Raw genomic sequence first — 5,918 nt, 5'->3', positions numbered from 1 at the left:
TCAATACGGAGATCATAGTTTTGGACAGACAGATCATTTCATGTAGGATTTCCTTCAGCTTCTTAATAATTGCTTTGCCTCTACTTACAGCTGTTAGCTATCTCCTTGGGCCTGTTTACAACTCCTCCTCTCTCTCCCCAGAAAGTCTATAGATAGAGAATATTGAAAAAGTATATAAAATCTAGGTATATAAAATCTACATAATTTTGGATTATTGATCTATGGCATGGGATGCCCAGGAGTCTGGCTTTTTTAAAGTGTTCAACGGATGGACTACCAAAGGAACCAAGACCTCTAAATAAGGGTAACATCAAGTAGTTGTCATGTAGCCAATTAAAAAAAAAATCCTCTAAATTCCTTAAGGGAAAAAAAAAAGCTTTGGGGAAGAAAATGTGAAGGAGGAAGGACAGGTCAACCTGGTAAATGGTTCAGAGAAGTGAATAATGCTAAGGCTGGGCCCAGTGGATGTGACTATTGATTTCTAAGGAAGGAGGTAAAGTAGAATGGTTGGAAAGTCCAGATTCCAGGGGACAGGTGGTGGGTGTGCTGTTCTAAGGCGTTCTGCAAAGGGTAAGGGCCAGAATCTGTAGGAATGAGGGTAGACACTCATTCATAAAGTTTGATGCTAAGGGAACATAGACTACAGGTCAATAGTTGAGGGGAATAGCAGAGCTGTTGGGAAATTTTTTATTAATGTTAATAATTATTATTTAAAGAGTAATCGAGGATGCAGCTTGAAGGCAGAGACCCAAGAGCCAACAAAGTGGAGGACTTTAAAAACGCAAGTAAAAGGTGACAACCGATAGAGTCCAGTCCTGGAGAAGTTGAGGGTTTGGGGTTTAAGGCACAGGGATTAGCTTTTGCAAGGAGGAATTGTTTCTCAGAAAGAAGAAAGAAAAAGAACGGAAAGATGTAGGTGTATCTGTGGCAGCTCCGGGGGGATGTACTTTTCTACTTGAAGGCAATCCTGTCTGTTGACAGTGAGGAGGGGCATCAGCTGAGGTCTTGGATGAAAAAGGTTTAGGATTGAGGAAGAGCATGCATTGGAAAGAGGATGGAAAGGTTGCTAAGAAGGGATAAATGCTGGGGCGCCTGGGTGGCTCAATGGTTAAGCGTCTGCCTTTGGCTCAGGGCATGATCCGGGCATTTTGGGATCGAGCCCCACATCAGGCTCCTCTGCTGAGAGCCTGCTTCTTCCTCTCCCACTCCCCCTGCTTGTGTTCCCTCTCTCGCTGGCTCTCTCTCTCTCTGTAGAATAAATAAGTAAAATCTTTTTAAAAAAGAAGGGATAAATGCTCTTCTCAGATTGTATGAATTCCCAGTGGATCCAATCCACATACTCTTCTGTTGTTCTAGTAACATGTAACAATTTGGGAAAGTAACAATGAAGGTAGATGGGGAGAGACTCCTGACTGGGAAGGGAGGGAGGTCCATGGAATGAAGGGTCTCCTGGTGGTAAGGAAACGTGCACTAAAAAAATACTAAAAACACAACACGAATAAAACAAGAACTGACCTCCACTGGGTAGGGAAAATAAGGGAAGTCGGAATGGAGATAATGGACTGAGAAAATAGGAAGGGGTTCTAGGGATTAAAGGTCATAAAGAAATTAAGGGGGGAGAAAAAGGAAGCAAGACAGGGAGGGGCAGAACAGGAGGCTGTGGTGTGAGAAGAGAAATCTATATCCTTGGAGTAATGTATTGGCTAAGACAGTCCCTTATATTGGTAACTAATGAGTTCCTGAAATGTGTTCAAAAGGCAAATGTATAAGGAAAGGAAAACCATAAATGTTATAAATGGCTCTCATTACTACAACAAAGAAATGATTGCAAAATTCCTCATTATGATTTCAGTAAACCCTGGCTCCTTCAAGACTAAGGAGCCTGGGAGGCAAGTGGGAGTTATAGCCTCCCCACCCCCACCCTGCAATGCCAAGCAGGGAGGTAGACAGGTGGCTGATGTCAGGCTACTCCTGTCCTGGGTACCTAGGGAGATTAAACCTGGCTTCCAGGGTCATGCTAGGCTGTGTAGTTAGAACAGAAGAGGGGACCAGAGTTGAAGGTGTCACTACTAGACAGAGGCTGACTGCCAGAACTTCCCCATCACCCACTGGGTGCATTGGGTTCCAGGCTCTGGAATATGACTCCCCAGCCTCCTTCAAGATGCCATCTGTGGGGAGGCAGAAGTTCAGAACACTGTCATTCGGTATAGGGTAGTGGGCATTGGGGCCATAAGGCCCCAGCACAACTCAGGGTTCCCCCAAAGCCTGACATTTTGGTAAGCAGATGATGGCCTGGAACAGAATTTGGTGCATGAAAGGTAGTTGGGGGTGGGGGAGGAGGTATAATATAGAGTGCACGACGGTGCCAACTGTGCATAACTCAGATACTATAAGTTGAGGACTACTGGATGTGCCTGTGAAATTTGATGAAGAGATGAGGGTTGTCCCAACTAGGTATGTAACTAAAGAGAGCTGTTCTCTCAATCTGGGTTTAGGGAATAAATTTGCTTTACTTATTATTTTTTTAATATGTGTCTGGTAGAACAAGCCTGTTAATTATGTTTTTCAAAACTCCTATATCCTTACTATTATTGTCTGCGTAACCTGATGAGAATTCAGAGAGAGTCTGTTAAAATTCCAGCTACGGTAGTGTTAGTTCACAAACTGGTCCTATATATGGAGGGCGAGGAAAAGCAAAGAGGCCGATCACTCCAGATTTGTAGGTAGCAGATTAAAAAGTGAAGGAACTTACTTTCAAGGCTTGTCTGGGTGGCCACAAGATGAGTAGATCTCCACATCTGCCTACCAGAATCTTTAAAAGTTCATATGGAGGCCTTAACTGGTTTCAATCACATACACGGTCTAGATGGTCTCAACAACACCTAACTCTCTCAAGGCTGTGTCCTTGAAGATGGCTCTCACTGTACGAACAGTGGGCAGAGTGGACATTTCCAAGAACCAGGGAGGGGATGGTAAGCCTCCAATTGCCTGGGGCAGTCTCTCAGGTCAACTGGAGATTACTCCTCTTGATGACCTCCTTCAACAAGTAGCATATGTGTCATCTTTTCCTGAAATTTCTACCATTTTTTGCATTTTATATTTTGTATAATTTCAATAGAGTTCTATAGTTTTAGTGCAATTAAAAAGCTATAAGACTTCAGAATGCATTATATTATGAACCTCACTCTTGAAATTAGTGAGTAGAGACAAGTATCCTTTTTTTTTTAATGATTTTTTATTATATTATGTTAGTCACCATACAGTACATCCCCGGATTCCGATGTAAAGTTCGATGCTTCATTAGTTGCGCATAACACCCAGTGCACCATGCAATACGTGCCCTCCTTATTACCCATCACCAGTCTATCCCAATCCCCCATCCCCCTCCCCTCTGAGGCCCTCAGTTTGTTTCTCATAGTCCATAGTCTCTCATGTTTCATTCCCCCTTCTGATTACCCCCCCTTTCTTTATCCCTTTCTTCCCCTACCGATCATCCTAGTTCTTATGTTCCATAGATGAGAGAAATCATATGATAATTGTCTTTCTCTGCTTGACTTATTTCACTTAGCATTATCTCCTCCAGTGCCGTCCATGTTGCAGCAAATGTTGAGAATTCGTTCTTTCTGATAGCTGAGTAATATTCCATTGTATATATGGACCACAGCTTCTTAATCCAGTCATCTGTTGAAGGGCATCTCGGCTCCTTCCATGATTTGGCTATTGTGGACAATGCAGCTATGAACATTGGGGTGCATATGGCCCTTCTCTTTACTACGTCTGTATCTTTGGGGTAAACACCCAGTAGTGCAATGGCTGGGTCATAGGGTAGTTCAATTTTTAACTTTTTAAGGGACCTCCACACTGTTTTCCAGAGTGGCTGTACCAACTTGCATTCCCACCAACAATGTAGGAGGGATCCCCTTTCTCCACATCCTCTCCAACAATTGTTGTTTCTTGCCTTGTCTATCTTTGCCATTCTAACTGGCGTAAGGTGGTATCTCAGTGTGGTTTTGATTTGAATTTCCCTGATGGCTAATGATTTTGAACATTTTTTCATGTGTCTGTTAGCCATTTGTATGTCTTCATTGGAAAAGTGTCTGTTCATATCTTCTGCCCATTTTATGATTTGTTTATTTGTTTCTCGTGTATTGAGTTTGAGAAGTTCTTTGTAGATCTTGGATACCAGTCCTTTATCTGTGGTGTCCTTTGCAAATATATTCTCCCATTCCGTGGGCTGTCTCTTAGTTTTTTTGACTGTTTCCTTGGCTGTGCAGAAGCTCTTTATCCTGATAAAGTCCCATAAGTTCATTTTATCTTTTATTTCTCTTGCCTTTGGAGATGTGTCGTGAAAAAGGTTGCTCTGGCCGATGTCATAGAAGTTGTTGCCTATGTTCTCCTCTAGAATTTTGATGGATTCCTGTCTCACATTGAGGTCTTTCATCCATTTGGAGTTTATTTTTGTGTATGGTGTGAGAGAGTGGTCAAGTTTCATTCTTTTGCATGTAGCTGTCCAATTTTCCCAGCACCATTTATTGAAGAGACTGTCTTTTTTCCACCGGATGTTTTTTCCTGCTTTATCAAAGATTAGTTGCCCAAAGAGCCGAGGGTCCATTTCTGGGTTCTCTATTCTGTTCCATTGGTCCATGTGTCTGTTTTTGTGCCAGTACCATGCTGTCTTTGTGATCACAGCTTTGTAGTACAGCTCGAAATCCGGCATTGTGATGCCCCCAGCTTTGTTTTTCCTTTTCAACAGTTCCTTGGAGATTCGGGGCCTTTTCTGGTTCCATACAAATTTAAGGACTATTTGTTCCAGTTCTTTGAAAAATGTCCTCGGTATTTTGATCGGGATAGCATTGAAAGTGTAGATTGCTCTAGGTAGCATGGACATTTTAACTATGTTAATTCTACCGATCCCTGAGCATGGAATATTTTTCCATGAGACAAGTATCCTTCTTAATTACTGAATGTAGGTATGTATTTATAGTTTTTAGCAATACATTTATTTTTGGCCTTGTTAGAGAATTATACAATAAGTAAGTGATTTGCTATTAATCTAGTAAAAATAGAGAATGTAATGATAAAAAAATTATGATGCTTCAATTGCTTAGCATCAGAGCTGAACTTGTATTCAACACGAAAAAAATGTAGAATGAGAGTTATCGTTTTATCTCAATATGCTTAACTTTATTCATTTAAGAGATATATGTATGTATTATAATAAAAATGCTAGATTAAAATACTAAATAATATTTATTGAATCAAAGTGGGATATGTAAAGTCAGTTTTGTATTCTTGCTCTACATGAGATGATTCGGATTTCAGTTCAGCCAACATATTCATTCATTGAACAGATTGTTGTTGTTGTTGTTGTTGTTTTACCCTTTGCCGCCCTTCACCCATCGGCTTTAAACTTCAGGCTCAAGAGCTTCCTATCCAGATCATTTAAGAAAGCACCCAGAGTTCCTTTGCCCTCACAGTCTATTCTCCAGCCTGCCATATTTAGATCGAATGGTCTAACCTCCTTCACTTCCAAGTGCTTACCAGCATGGGCTAAAGAGCATGGACTCTGGAGTCAGCTTGCCCGGGTAAACATTAAATAATGTTAGCTGTGATTCCCTTCCTTAGAACCACCATTTCATCCCCTCCTTGGAATTTCTGAAAAATCACCTGTTCCTTGAAAGTTGCATGTATGCCCCCCTCTCTCACTTCCTTTATTGAATTTGTTTTTGAAAGTCTTTGAAAGTTCACTTCCTGCATGAATGCTTCCCTGCCTAAGGGAGAGGTAGTGAACTTGCCTTCTTTATCTAAATGTGCAACCTCCCATCCTCTACCTCATCCAAAGCTGCTGCAGAACTAACATGGTGGGGGGTGGGGGGTGGGGCGTGGGGTGGGGGGGGGGTTTGCACAGACTGCTTAAA

This window comes from Ailuropoda melanoleuca, chromosome 10 (genome assembly GCF_002007445.2).
Source record: "Ailuropoda melanoleuca isolate Jingjing chromosome 10, ASM200744v2, whole genome shotgun sequence".
NCBI classification, from domain to species: Eukaryota; Metazoa; Chordata; class Mammalia; order Carnivora; family Ursidae; genus Ailuropoda; species Ailuropoda melanoleuca.
This window is presented reverse-complemented; position numbering follows the sequence as displayed.